The sequence below is a fragment of the Arachis hypogaea genome, chromosome 14 (genome assembly GCF_003086295.3).
Source record: "Arachis hypogaea cultivar Tifrunner chromosome 14, arahy.Tifrunner.gnm2.J5K5, whole genome shotgun sequence".
Classification (NCBI taxonomy): domain Eukaryota; kingdom Viridiplantae; phylum Streptophyta; class Magnoliopsida; order Fabales; family Fabaceae; genus Arachis; species Arachis hypogaea.
The window spans coordinates 68,526,439-68,539,986 of NC_092049.1; the positions used below are offsets into that span (position 1 = coordinate 68,526,439).

At 38.6% G+C, this 13,548-nt stretch overlaps 1 non-coding gene across 1 annotated transcript; it reads left to right on the plus strand.

Annotated features, from left to right (window-relative positions):
- The first annotated feature begins 5,152 nt into the window (after positions 1-5,152).
- On the plus strand, positions 5,153-5,260 carry LOC112745432 (small nucleolar RNA R71). Its single transcript, XR_003173361.1, has one exon. It is a non-coding gene; the product is annotated as a small nucleolar RNA R71 (small nucleolar RNA).
- Positions 5,261-13,548: the final 8,288 nt, after the last annotated feature.

The following is a 13,548-nucleotide window of genomic DNA, read 5'->3' on the forward strand; positions in this document are numbered from 1 at the left end:
CCTGTCACGGCACGGCTAATCGTCTGGAGGCATCACCCTTGTCAATGGCTTCATCTTATCCTCTCAGTGAATAATATGCTCACGCACCCTGTCACGGCACGGCTATTCATCTGTCGGTTCTCGATCATGCTGGAATAGGATTTACTATCCTTTTGCGTCTGTCACTAACGCCCTGCAATCGCGAGTTAGGAGCTCGTCACAGTCATTCAATCATTGAATCCTACTCGGAATACCACAGACAAGGTTTAGACCTTCCGGATTCTCTTGAATGCCGCCATCATTCTAGCTTACGCCACGAAGATTCTGGTTAGGAGATCTAAGAGATACTCATTCTAGCTTATTTCATGTAGAACAGAAGTGTTTGTCAGACACGCGTTCATAAGGGAGAAGGATGATGAGCGTCACACATAATCATCACCTTCATCACGTTCTTGGGTGCGAATGGATATCTTAGAAGCGAAATAATAAGGATTGAATAGAAAACAGAAGTACTTTGCATTAATCTTTGAGGAACAGCAGAGCTCCACACCTTAATCTATGGAGTGTAGAAACTCTACCGTTTGAAAATACATAAGTGAAGGTCCAGGCATGGCCGAGATGGCCAGCCCCCTAAAACGTGATCAAAGGATCATAAGGTAATCCAAAGATGGTCAAAAAGACTAGTAAAAGGTCCTATTTATAATAAACTAGTCACTAGGGTTTACATGAGTAAGTAATTGATGCATAAATCCACTTCCTGGGCCCACTTGGTGTGTGTTTGGACTGAGCTTGAGTGTTGCACGTGCAGAGGCCATTTGTGGAGTTGAACGCCAGTTTCTGTGCCAGTTTGGGCGTTCAACTCTGGTTTTGGATCCTTTTCTGGCGCTGGACGCCAGATTTGGGCAGAAGGCTGGCGTTGAACGCCAGTTTACGTCGTCAATTCTTGGCCAAAGTATGGACTATTATATATTGCTGGAAAGCCTTGGATGTCTACTTTCCAACGCAATTAGAAGCGCGCCATTTCGAGTTCTGTAGCTCCATAAAATCCACTTTGAGTGCAGGGAGGTCAGAATCCAACAGCATCAGCAGTCCTTCTTCAACCTCTGAATCTGATTTCTGCTCAAGTCCCTCAATTTCAGCCAGAAAATACCTGAAATCACAGAAAAACATACAAACTCATAGTAAAGTCCAGAAATGTGAATTTAACATAAAAACTAATGAAAACATCCCTAAAAGTAACTAGATCCTACTAAAAGCATACTAAAAACAATGCCAAAAAGCGTATAAATTATCCGCTCATCACAACACCAAACTTAAATTGTTGCTTGTCCCCAAGCAACTGAAAATCAAATAGGATAAAAAGAATAGAATATACTATAAATTCCAAACTATCAATGAAACAGAGCTTCAATCATATGAGCGGGACTTATAGCTTTTTGCCTCTTGAATAGTTTTGGCATCTCACTTTATCCATTGAGGTTCAGAATGATTGGCATCTTATAGGAACTTCAGATTTCGAATAGTGTCATTGACTCTCCTAGTTCAGTATGATGATTCTTGAACACAGCTTCTTTATGAGTCTTGGCCGTGGCCCTAAGCACTTTGTTTTCCAGTATTACCACCGGATACATAAATGCCACAGACACATAATTGGGTGAACCTTTTCAGATTGTGACTCAGCTTTGCTAGAGTCCCCAATTAGAGGTGTCCAGGGTTCTTAAGCACACTCTTTATTTTTGCTTTGGTCCTTGACTTTAACCGCTCAGTCTCAAGTTTTCACTTGACACCTACACGCCACAAGCACATGGTTAGGGACAGCTTGGTTTAGCCGCTTAGACCAGGATTTTATTCCTTTAGGCCCTCCTATCCACTGATGCTCAAAGCCTTGGGATCCTTTTTATTTGCCCTTGCCTTTTGGTTTTAAGGGTTATTGGCTTTTTCTGCTTGCTTTTTATTTTTCTTTCTATTATTTTTTTTTCTATTTTTTTTTTCGCCCTATTTTTTTTTTCTGCAAGCTTTGTTCTTTGCTGCTTTTTCTTGCTTCAAGAATCATTTTTATGATTTTTCAGATTATCAAATAACATGTCTCCTAGTCATCATTCTTTCAAGAGCCAACATATTTAGCATTCTTAAACAACAACTTCAAAAGACATATGCACTGTTCAAGCATACATTCAGAAAACAAGAAGCATTGTCACCACATTAATATAATTAAGCTAAGTTCAAGGATAAATTCGAAACTCATGTACTTCTTGTTCTTTTGAATTAAAACATTTTTCATTTAAGAGAGGTGATGGATTCACAGGACATTTATATCTTTAAGACAAAGTTACTAACTACTAATGATCATGTAATGAAGACACAAACATAGATAAGCACATAACATAGAAAATGAAAAACAGAGAAAGTAAGAACAAGGAATGAGTCCACCTTAGTGATGTCCTTGAGTTCTTCTATGTCTCTTCCTTGTCTTTGCTGCTCCTCCTTCATTGCTTTTAGATCTTCTCTGATTTCATGAAGGATGATGGAGTGCTTTTGATGTTCCACCCTTAGTTGCTTCCAATAATTGTGTGGAAGAAAATGTATCCTCTGAGGTATCTCAGGGATCTCTTAATTTGCAGTCAAATGTTCTACCACTGAGCTATAGACCCTTGATGGAAGCTTTTGTCTTCCCTTTCCTCTTTCTAGAGGTTTCTCTGGCCTTAGGTGCCATCAATGGTTATGGAAAAAACAAAAAAGCTATGCTTTTACCACACCAAACTTAGAATGTTGCTCGCCCTCGAGCAAAAGAAGAAAGAATAGAAGAAGAAGAGGATATGGAGGAGAGGGATGGCTGTGTGTATTCGGCCATATGGGTGGGATTGGGTGGGGAAGAGATGTTGAATTTTTGAAGGTAAGTGGGTGTATATGTGTGAGTGGTAAATGGAAGACAAAAGGGATGAGTGTTTATTGGGAATAGAGGATGATTGAGAAGAGAGAAAAGAGTGATTGGAGGTAGGTGGGGATCCTGTGGGGTCCACAGATCCTGAGGTGATCCTGTGAGGTCCACAGATCTTGAGGTGTCAAGGCATTTACATCCCTGCACCAATTTAGGCATGCAAAATGCCCTTGCACACAACTCTGGGCGTTCAGCGCCAGGTTGGTGCCCATTTTGGGCGTTCAACGCCCATTTGCTGCCATTTCTGGCGTTGAACGCCAGTTTCATGCTTGTTCTGGGCGTTCAGCGCCAGGATGCTCCCATTCTGGGCGTTCAGCGCCAGAACTATGCTCTGTTCTGGCGTTTGAACGCCAGACAGATGCTCCTCCAGGGTGTGATTTTTCTTCTGCTGTTTTTGATTCCGTTTTTGAATTTTTTTGTTTATTTTGTGACTCCACATGATCATGAACCTAAGAAAACAATAAAAATAAGAATTAGATAAACATTGGGTTGCCTCCCAACAAGCGCTTCTTTAATGTCAATAGCTTGACAGTGGGCTCTCATGGAGCCTCACAGATGTGCAGAGCTTTGTTGAGACTCTCCAACACCAAACTTAGAGTTTAGATATGGGAGTTCAACACCAAACTTAGAGTTTGGTTGTGGCCTCCCAACACCAAACTTAGAGTTTGACTGTGGGGGCTCTAGTTGACTCTGCTGGGAGAGAAACTTTTCCTGCTTCCTCTCCATGGTTGCAGAGGGGGATCCTTGAGTTTTGAATACAAGGGAGTTCTCATTCCATTGAAGGACTATTTCGCCTCTGTCAACATCAATCACAGCTCTTTCTGTGGCCAGGAAAGGTCTTCCTAGGATGATGGATTCATCCTCTTCCTTTCCAGTATCCAGGACTATGAAATCAGCAGGGATGTAAAGGCCCTCAACCTTTACTAATACATCTTCTACTTGTCCATAGGCCTGTTTTCTTGAGCTGTCTGCCATCTCCAGTGAGATTTTAGCAGCTTGCACCCCATAGATTCCCAGTTTCTCTATTACAGAGAGGGGCATGAGGTTTATCCCTGAACCAAGGTCACACAGAGCCTTAAAGATCATGGTGCCTATGGTACAGGGTATTATGAACTTTCCAGGATCCTGTCTCTTCTGAGGCAATGTCAGTTGATCCAGATCACTTAGTTCATTGATGAACAAGGGAGGTTCAACTTCCCAAGCATCAATGCCAAATAATTTGGCATTCAGCTTCATGATTGCACCAAGAAACTTGGCAGTTTGCTCTTCAGTGACATCCTCATTCTCTTCAGAAGAGGAATACTCATCAGAGCTCATGAAGGGCATAAGGAGGTTCAATGGAATCTCTATGGTCTCTAGATGAGTCTCAGATTCCTTTGGTTCCTCAGAGGGAAGCTCCTTATTGATCACTGGACGTCCCAGGAGGTCTTCCTCCTTGGGATTCACGTCCTCTCCTCTCCTCACAGGTTCGGCCATGGCGCTTATGTCAATGGCCTTGCACTCTCCTTTTGGATTCTCTTCTGTATTGCTTGGGAGAGTACTAGGAGGGATTTCAGTGATCCTTTTGCTCAGCTGGCCCACTTGTGCTTCCAGATTTCTAATGGAAGATCTTGTTTCATTCATGAAACTTACAGTGGCCTTAGATAGATCAGAGACTAGATTTGCTAAATTAGAAGCATTTTGTTCAGAGTTCTCTGTCTGTTGCTGAGTTGATGATGGAAAAGGTTTGCTATTGCTAAACCTGTTTCTTCCACCATTATTAAAGCCTTGTTGGGGCTTTTGATCCTTCCATGAGAAATTTGGATGATTTCTCCATGTTGAGTTATAGGTGTTTCCATAAGGTTCACCTAAGTAATTTACCTCTGCTATTGCAGGGTTCTCAGGATCATAAGCTTCTTCTTCAGAAGATGCCTCTTGAGTACTGTTGGATGCAGCTTGCATTCCATGCAGACTCTGAGAAATCATATTGACTTGCTGAGTCAATATTTTATTCTGAGCCAATATGGCATTCAGGGTATCAACTTCAAGAACTCCCTTCTTCATAGGCGTCCCATTACTCACAGGATTCCTTTCAGAAGTGTACATGAACTGGTTATTAGCAACCATGTCAATGAGTTCTTGAGCTTCTGCAGGCGTTTTCTTTAGGTGAATGGATCCACCTGCAGAAGTGTCCAGTGACATCTTTGATAGCTCAGATAAACCATCATAGAATATATCCAGGATGGTCCATTCTGAAAGCATGTCAGAAGGACACTTTTTGGTCAACTGTTTGTATCTTTCCCAAGCTTCATAGAGGGATTCACCTTCTTTCTGTCTGAAGGTTTGAACATCAGCTCTAAGCTTGCTCAGCTTTTGAGGAGGAAAGTACTTGGCTAAGAAAGCCGTGACCAGCTTATCCCAAGAGTTCAGGCTGTCTTTGGGTTGAGAATCCAACCATAATCTAGCTCTGTCTCTTACAGCAAAAGGGAAAAGCATGAGCCTGTAGACTTCAGGATCTACTCCATTAGTCTTAACAGTATCACATATCTGCAAGAATTCAGTTAAGAACTGAAAAGGATCTTCAGATGGAAGTCCATGAAACTTGCAGTTCTGCTGCATTAGAGAAACTAATTGAGGTTTAAGCTCAAAGTTGTTTGATCCAATGGCAGGAATGGAGATGCTTCTTCCATGTAAATTGGAATTAGGTGCAGTAAAGTCACCAAGCATCTTCCTTACATTATTATTATTTTCGGCTGCCATCTCCTCTGCCTGTTCGAAAATTTCTGAAAGGTTATCTCTGGATTGTTGTATTTTAGCTTCTCTTAATTTTTTCTTCAGAGTCCTTTCAGGTTCTGGATCTGCTTCCACAAGAATGTTCTTATCCTTGCTCCTGCTCATATGACAAGGAAGAATGGCCAGAAAAATGATAATAATAATAAAAATCCTTTATACCACAGTATAGGGATCCCTTTGTGAGTGGAAGAGAAGGGGGAGACAAAGAATGTGATGTAAAGGAAGAAATGCAACTGTACGAATGGAAGAGATGTGAGATGAGATGTTAGGATATGAATGAATAAATAGAATAGGATGGGGGAGGGATAATTTTCGAAAATTATTTTGAAAAAGAGTTAGTGATTTTTGAAAATGGTTTTTTTTTTTTCGAAAATTAAAATTTAAAATTTAAAATAATAGTTAATTAAAAAGAAATTTTGAAAAAGGGGGAAGATATTTTCGAAAAATGAGAGAGAGAGAGTTAGTTAGGTGGTTTTGAAAAAGTTAAGAAACAAACAAAAAGTTAGTTAGTTAGTTGAAACAAATTTTGAAAAGATAAGAAGTTAGGAGGTTAGAGAAGATATTTTGAAAAGATATTTTTGAAAAAGATAAGATAAGAAGATATTTTTGAAAAGATATGATTGAAGTTAGTTTTTTTGAAAAAGATTTGATTTTTTTAAAATTTCAATTAATGACTTGATTCATAAGAAATCACAAGATATGATTCTAGAACTTAAAGTTTGAATCTTTCTTAACAAGCAAGTAACAAACTTCAAATTGTTGAATCAAAACATTAATTGTTTATGTTATTTTCGAAAATTTGGTATAAAAATAAGAAAAAGATTTTTTTGAAAAATATTTTTTTGAATTTTCGAAAATAACTAAGAAATTTGAAAAAGATTTGATTTTTGAAAAAGATTTTGAAAAAGATAAGATTTTCAAATTGAAAATTTGATTTGACTCATAAGAAACAATTTGATTTTAAAAATTTTTGAAAAAGTCAATCCAAATTTTTGAATTTGATGAGAGAAAAAGGGAAAGATATTTTTTTGATTTTTGAAATTTTTATGAAAAACATGAAAATTATGCAATGCATGAAATTTTTAGATCAAAACATGTGATGCATGCAAGAATGCTATGAATGTCAAGATGAACACCAAGAACACTATGAATGTCAAGATGAACTTCATAGACACAATTTTGAAAAATTTTTAATGCAAAGAAAACATGCAAGACACCAAACTTAGAATTCTTTAATGCTTACGCACTAAGAATTCAAGAATGCATATGATAAACATGAAAAGACACAAAACAAAAAATCATCAAGATCAAACAAGAAGACATACCAAGAACAACTTGAAGATCATGAAGAACACCATGAATGCATGAAATTTTCGAAAAATGCAAGATGCACATGCAAATGACACCAAACTTATAACATGACTCAAGACTCAAACAAGAAACAGAAAAATATTTTTGATTTTTATGATTTTCTAATTTTTTTGTATTTTTTTTTTCGAAAATTAATTTGAAAAAGGAAAATAAGGATTCCAAAATTTTTAATATGAATTCTAGGAATCTTGCCATGTTAGTCTAAAGCTTCAGTCCAGGAATTAGACATGGCTCACTAGCCAGCCAAGCTTTCAATGAAAGCTTCAGTCCAAAACACTAGACATGGCCAATGGCCAGCCAAGCTTTAGCATGTAGATCAGGAACAGTAGCAGGTGGATTAGCAACAACTAGCTTGCTCTTGATAACAAATTGCTGCCTCAGTCCAAATAAATTTAGACATGGCTTTACAGCCAGCCAGGCTTCACATGCTTCATGAAACACTAGAATTCATTCTTAAAAATTTTGAATAAAAATATATTTTTGAAAACATTTTTATTTTTTTCGAAAACAAAGGAAAATTTTTGAAAAAAAAATTTTTTTTTTTTTGAAAAGAAAACAAAAAGAAAATTACCTAATCTGAGCAACAAGATGAACCGTCAGTTGTCCAAACTCAAACAATCCCTGGCAACGGCGCCAAAAACTTGGTGGACGAAATTGTGTTGTCCAGGCTCGAACAATCCCTGGTAATGACTCCAAAGCTTGGTGCTTTGATCTTAATTTATAATTGTCACAACTTCGATACAACTAACCAGCAAGTGCACTGGGTCGTCCAAGTAATACCTTACGTGAGTAAGGGTCGAATCCCACGGAGATTGTTGGTATGAAGCAAGCTATGGTCACCTTGTAAATCTCAGTCAGGCGGATATAAAATAATCATGGAGTTTTCGAATATTAAATAATAGAATAGGGATAGAGATACTTATGTAAATCATTAGTAGAAATTTCAGATAAGCGAATGGAGATGCTTTTCGTTCCTCTGAACCTCTGCTTTCCTGCTATCTTCATCCAAACAGTCTTACTCCTTTCCATGGCTGGCTTTATGTGATACATCACCACTGTCAATGGCTACTTTCGGTCATCTCACGGGAAAATGATCCAATGCCCTGTCACGGCACGGCTAATCGTCTGGAGGCATCACCCTTGTCAATGGCTTCATCTTATCCTCTCAGTGAATAATATGCTCACGCACCCTGTCACGGCACGGCTATTCATCTGTCGGTTCTCGATCATGCTGGAATAGGATTTACTATCCTTTTGCGTCTGTCACTAACGCCCTGCAATCGCGAGTTAGGAGCTCGTCACAGTCATTCAATCATTGAATCCTACTCGGAATACCACAGACAAGGTTTAGACCTTCCGGATTCTCTTGAATGCCGCCATCATTCTAGCTTACGCCACGAAGATTCTGGTTAGGAGATCTAAGAGATACTCATTCTAGCTTATTTCATGTAGAACAGAAGTGTTTGTCAGACACGCGTTCATAAGGGAGAAGGATGATGAGCGTCACACATAATCATCACCTTCATCACGTTCTTGGGTGCGAATGGATATCTTAGAAGCGAAATAAGAAGGATTGAATAGAAAACAGAAGTACTTTGCATTAATCTTTGAGGAACAGCAGAGCTCCACACCTTAATCTATGGAGTGTAGAAACTCTACCGTTTGAAAATACATAAGTGAAGGTCCAGGCATGGCCGAGATGGCCAGCCCCCTAAAACGTGATCAAAGGATCATAAGGTAATCCAAAGATGGTCAAAAAGACTAGTAAAAGGTCCTATTTATAATAAACTAGTCACTAGGGTTTACATGAGTAAGTAATTGATGCATAAATCCACTTCCTGGACCCACTTGGTGTGTGTTTGGGCTGAGCTTGAGTGTTGCACGTGCAGAGGCCATTTGTGGAGTTGAACGCCAGTTTCTGTGCCAGTTTGGGCGTTCAACTCTGGTTTTGGATCCTTTTTTGGCGCTGGACGCCAGATTTGGGCAGAAGGCTAGCGTTGAACGCCAGTTTACGTCGTCAATTCTTGGCCAAAGTATGGACTATTATATATTTCTGGAAAGCCCTGGATGTCTACTTTCCAACGCAATTGGAAGCGCGCCATTTCGAGTTCTGTAGCTCCATAAAATCCACTTTGAGTGCAGGGAGGTCAGAATCCAACAGCATCAGCAGTCCTTCTTCAACCTCTGAATCTGATTTCTGCTCAAGTCCCTCAATTTCAGCCAGAAAATACTTGAAATCACAGAAAAACACACAAACTCATAGTAAAGTCCAGAAATGTGAATTTAACATAAAAACTAATGAAAACATCCCTAAAAGTAACTAGATCCTACTAAAAACATACTAAAAACAATGCCAAAAAGCGTATAAATTATCCGCTCATCACACTCCCTCAAAGCTCAAGGCTCTGAGCATCAATGATTAGAGAGTCAAGAAGACAAGAAAACAAAATAAGCTAAAAGAGTCCTCTGATTAAATGCTTGTGGTGCTTATGTATCAAGTGGTAATACTTGAAAACAAAGCATTTAGAGTCGTAGCTTTCAAATCATGGTGCAAAGCACCTGAGAAGATAAGATAAAAAGAGAATGACAAGCTTGTTCAAGGAAGAAACATACAGAAAAGATTTCATAAAATGAGCTAGATAAAGGCATCAATCATCTGAACTTCTTTTGTGATTGTTGCATGCATAGAAAGCTAGCTAACCATGAACATTACACTACTACTCTTCTTACCTTGGATGTCAAACCTTATTGCATGATTCTCTTCTTTCTTGGGGACAAGCAAGATTTAAGTTTGATGTTGTGATGCCAGGGCATCATGGCCTGTTTTTCTATACTTTTTCAGTAGATTTTAATTCAGTTTTCATACAATTTCTACTGATAAAGGAGCAAAATCATGAAAAATCTCTGCATGAAACAAAATCTCAAGCATAGGTGAATTTTAGTTAATATACATTGTAAATATGATGAAATAGATCACACTAAGTGATGTTTTGATTTTGAGCATTATTAGCACACTTATTATATAAAGATCATCTTGTATGTTACCTTGATGCACTTTGTTTGCTTGATTTTAGGCCAAAAGAAGCAGAGAAGAGCCACGTTAGTGGCTACGTTAGTTACACTAACGTGGGCACTAACGTGGAAGGAAGGAAAGTTGGAACGTTAGTGGGAACTTTAATGGCATCAACTTTGAAGAAGGAGCAGCGTTAGTGGCAAAAGTGAGTGCCAATAACGCTAGTGAAGGTGCAAGAAGACCCACGTTAGTCTCCACGTTAGTTACATTAACGTGGGAACTAATGTGGAAGGAAAGGGAAACACCAACGTTAGTGGAAAAAGTGAGTGCCACTAACGTTTGCGAAGCAAAAAGACCCACGTTAGCTTCCACGTTAACTACATTAACGTGGGAACTAACATGGAAGGAAAGGGAGATGCCAACGTTAGTGGAAAAAGTGATCTCCACTAATGTTTGCGAAGCAAAAAGACCCACGTTAGCTTCCACGTTAACTACATTAACGTGGACAAAAGTCTCACCTGGCAGCCTAACCATGCCTTCTTCAAACAAGAAGAACTTGAGCCACAAAGCTCCAAATGAGGTGATTCCAATGGCATTGGAAAGTAGGATTCTAGAGATTTCCAAGAATATATGGCACTACACGGTGGACACTAAATTTAAGGGAGAAAACCTGCCCCGAAAGTACAAAGATGAACATGGTATCAACCTATAGAAAGGCCAGCTGACCTCTTCACCTTCCAAGAAGTATAACTCGAGTTGTATAGCTCCAAATGATGCGCTTCCAAAAGCGTTGGAAATTAGACATCCAGGGCTTTCCAACAATATATAATAGTATGGGGTGGACATTAAGTTTGAGCTTCAGAAACTGGCAATATTCACCCCCAGGACGCCGACGTTATTGTGACTCACGTTCTCCAGTAACGCTGGCAACCATGCCAGCGACCTTGTTCACTTCAAAGGAGCATAACTTGAGTTACAGAGGTCCAATTGAGGTGATTCCAGTTGCGTTAGAAAGCTGACATTCAGAGCTTTTCAATGATATATAATACTCTATAGTGGGCATGAAATTGGAGCACAAATCAGAGGCATCTTTTAATCCCCAAAACACCAACTGGGTAGCAAGTGTGACGTTAGCCACACTAACTTTAGCACTAACGCCACACTTGCAGCGTTAGTATGGCTAATGGCAGCAATAACGCCAAGTTATCTTGGATCTCAATTTGATTCACTTCTCTCTCAAGTCCACTTCAAAGCACAAGCAAGCAAGTCCACAAGTGTCAACCAATCAAACCCACAAGAAGCATCTAGAATAGGAATTTTCATTTAATTATAATTTGCTTTTAATTTTATTTTGTAATTTAGGAGAGCCTATATAAAGGCCTTAGTTTTTACATTGAAAAGACACTAGAATGGAGAATTGAAGGAAGGGGGAGAGAGTGAAGACCAATTCGAACTTCTGTGAATTGGCACACTCCAAGAGGAGTGGGTCTTCGGACCCCTCCCCTCCCACACTCTTCTTCCTTTTCTATTCTTTTCTTCCTTAGGAGTAGTTTCGTTTTAGTTGTAATTTTCATTTATGAATTTTGAAGTTTCAATTCCAATTTTAATCTTCCTCTTTACTTTTCTGCACTCTCTTTCTTTTCTATTTTTGTAGAGCAATGATCAACTAACTCCTTTCATTGGGTTAGGGAGCTCTGTTGTAATTTGATGGATCAATATTAGTTTTCATTATTCTTCTTCTATCTTTTCTCTTGATTTTACTAGAAAGCTTTCAATCTTCATCCAATTGGGTATTTATCTTGGAAAAGAAGCTATTCATACTTGGATCTCTTCTGAACCTTGGAAGAGGAATGAAGAGATCATGCTAGAAATGCTTTCTCATGTTGGACCAAATTGGGGTTGGAAGGATATGGTGACTATACCAACACTTGATTTGGGAATGCATGTGGTATAATCAGCGACCATACTTCATCTCTTCTCATGAGCAATTGACCAAGGAATTAGCTATTGATCAAGATTTGAGAGATTGAATTATAAGGAATTGTAATTCGATCACTTAAGATTGCCAAGGAGATCAATGAATGCATTGATTGAGGAAGAGATGAGAATGAACTTGATTCGGAGGATTGCAACATCTCTTGTTCCCAATGTTCATTTTATTTTTAGTTCTTACATTTACTTTTCTTGCCATTTTACTTTTCTGCACTTTATTGCTTTCTTTACTTTTATGCCATTTACATTTCCTTGTTGCTTATCACTCCAATCTGATTCGTCTAACTAGGATAATCAATTAACCATTCATTGCTTAATCCATTAATCTCTGTGGGATTCGACCTCACTCTTTTTTGAGTTAGTACTTGACGACAATTCGGTATACTTGCCGAAGGAAATTTGTTGAGAGACAAAGTTTCCGTGGTATCATTGGTGGAATGAATTGTATGGATCTTGGAGGAAGCTTTGTGTTGAGGTATAGTCAAGTGATGAAATATTTTCAAATGAAAAATGGGGGGGTGAAGTTGGACAACTTTGCATAAATAAGTTGAAGGTTTGCTCAAGTGATGATGGCTCTTGATTAATGGGGTATGACACATTGGGTGCTTTCTGATTTTGATCCTCCCAAGCACAACTTGAAGAATTTTTGAATTCATCACAGTATGGATCATCTTGTGGAATTGATGGACAATTTTGCATGAATTTATTGAAAGCATAATCAAGAGATGATGTCTCTTGCTGAGTATCATATGAAGCACTAGAATTCCCTTCCCAGCCATAGTTTGTGTAACTGTCATAACAGTATGAGTCACTTTGTGGTTCTGGGAGGAAATTCATTTCACTTGATTGTTCACACTCTTGTTGATATGCCCAGATACCATAAGGATAATGACATAAATCATTTTTTTGTTCTGGACTATATCTCATGTGATTTGCTTGATCAATTTGTGGCTCTGGAGCATATCCCCAATGATTGGGTTGCTCAGAATATGTAATTTCTTGTTGATATTAGGATAATGACTTGAATCATATTGTGATGGTGAGCAATATCCCATGAAATTTGTTAGATTAAAAGAAAACTTAAATTCATATCTCAGCTAAGATTTGCTTAGTGAGGCAAAAACACAAACACCTTGGTGTCAACTCAGAACAGAAAATTAAAAGAACAAAAACAAAGAAAATACTTAATCTAGAGTTCTCACCCACTTAATCATTGTCGATCTACATCAATCCTCGGCAACAGCGCCAAAAACTTGATGAGGGAAAAATGATTCCACACAAACTCACCGGCAAGTGTACCGGGTCGCATCAAGTAGTAATAACTCACAAGAGTGAGGTCGATCCCACAGGGATTGATGGATCAAGCAACTTTAGTGAGGTGATTAGTTTAGTCAAGCTAACAGTGATAAATTAAGTGAAATTGAGCAGCAGAATGTAAATGGCAAGGAATTTAAAGTGCAGAAAGTAAATTTGGCAGAAACTT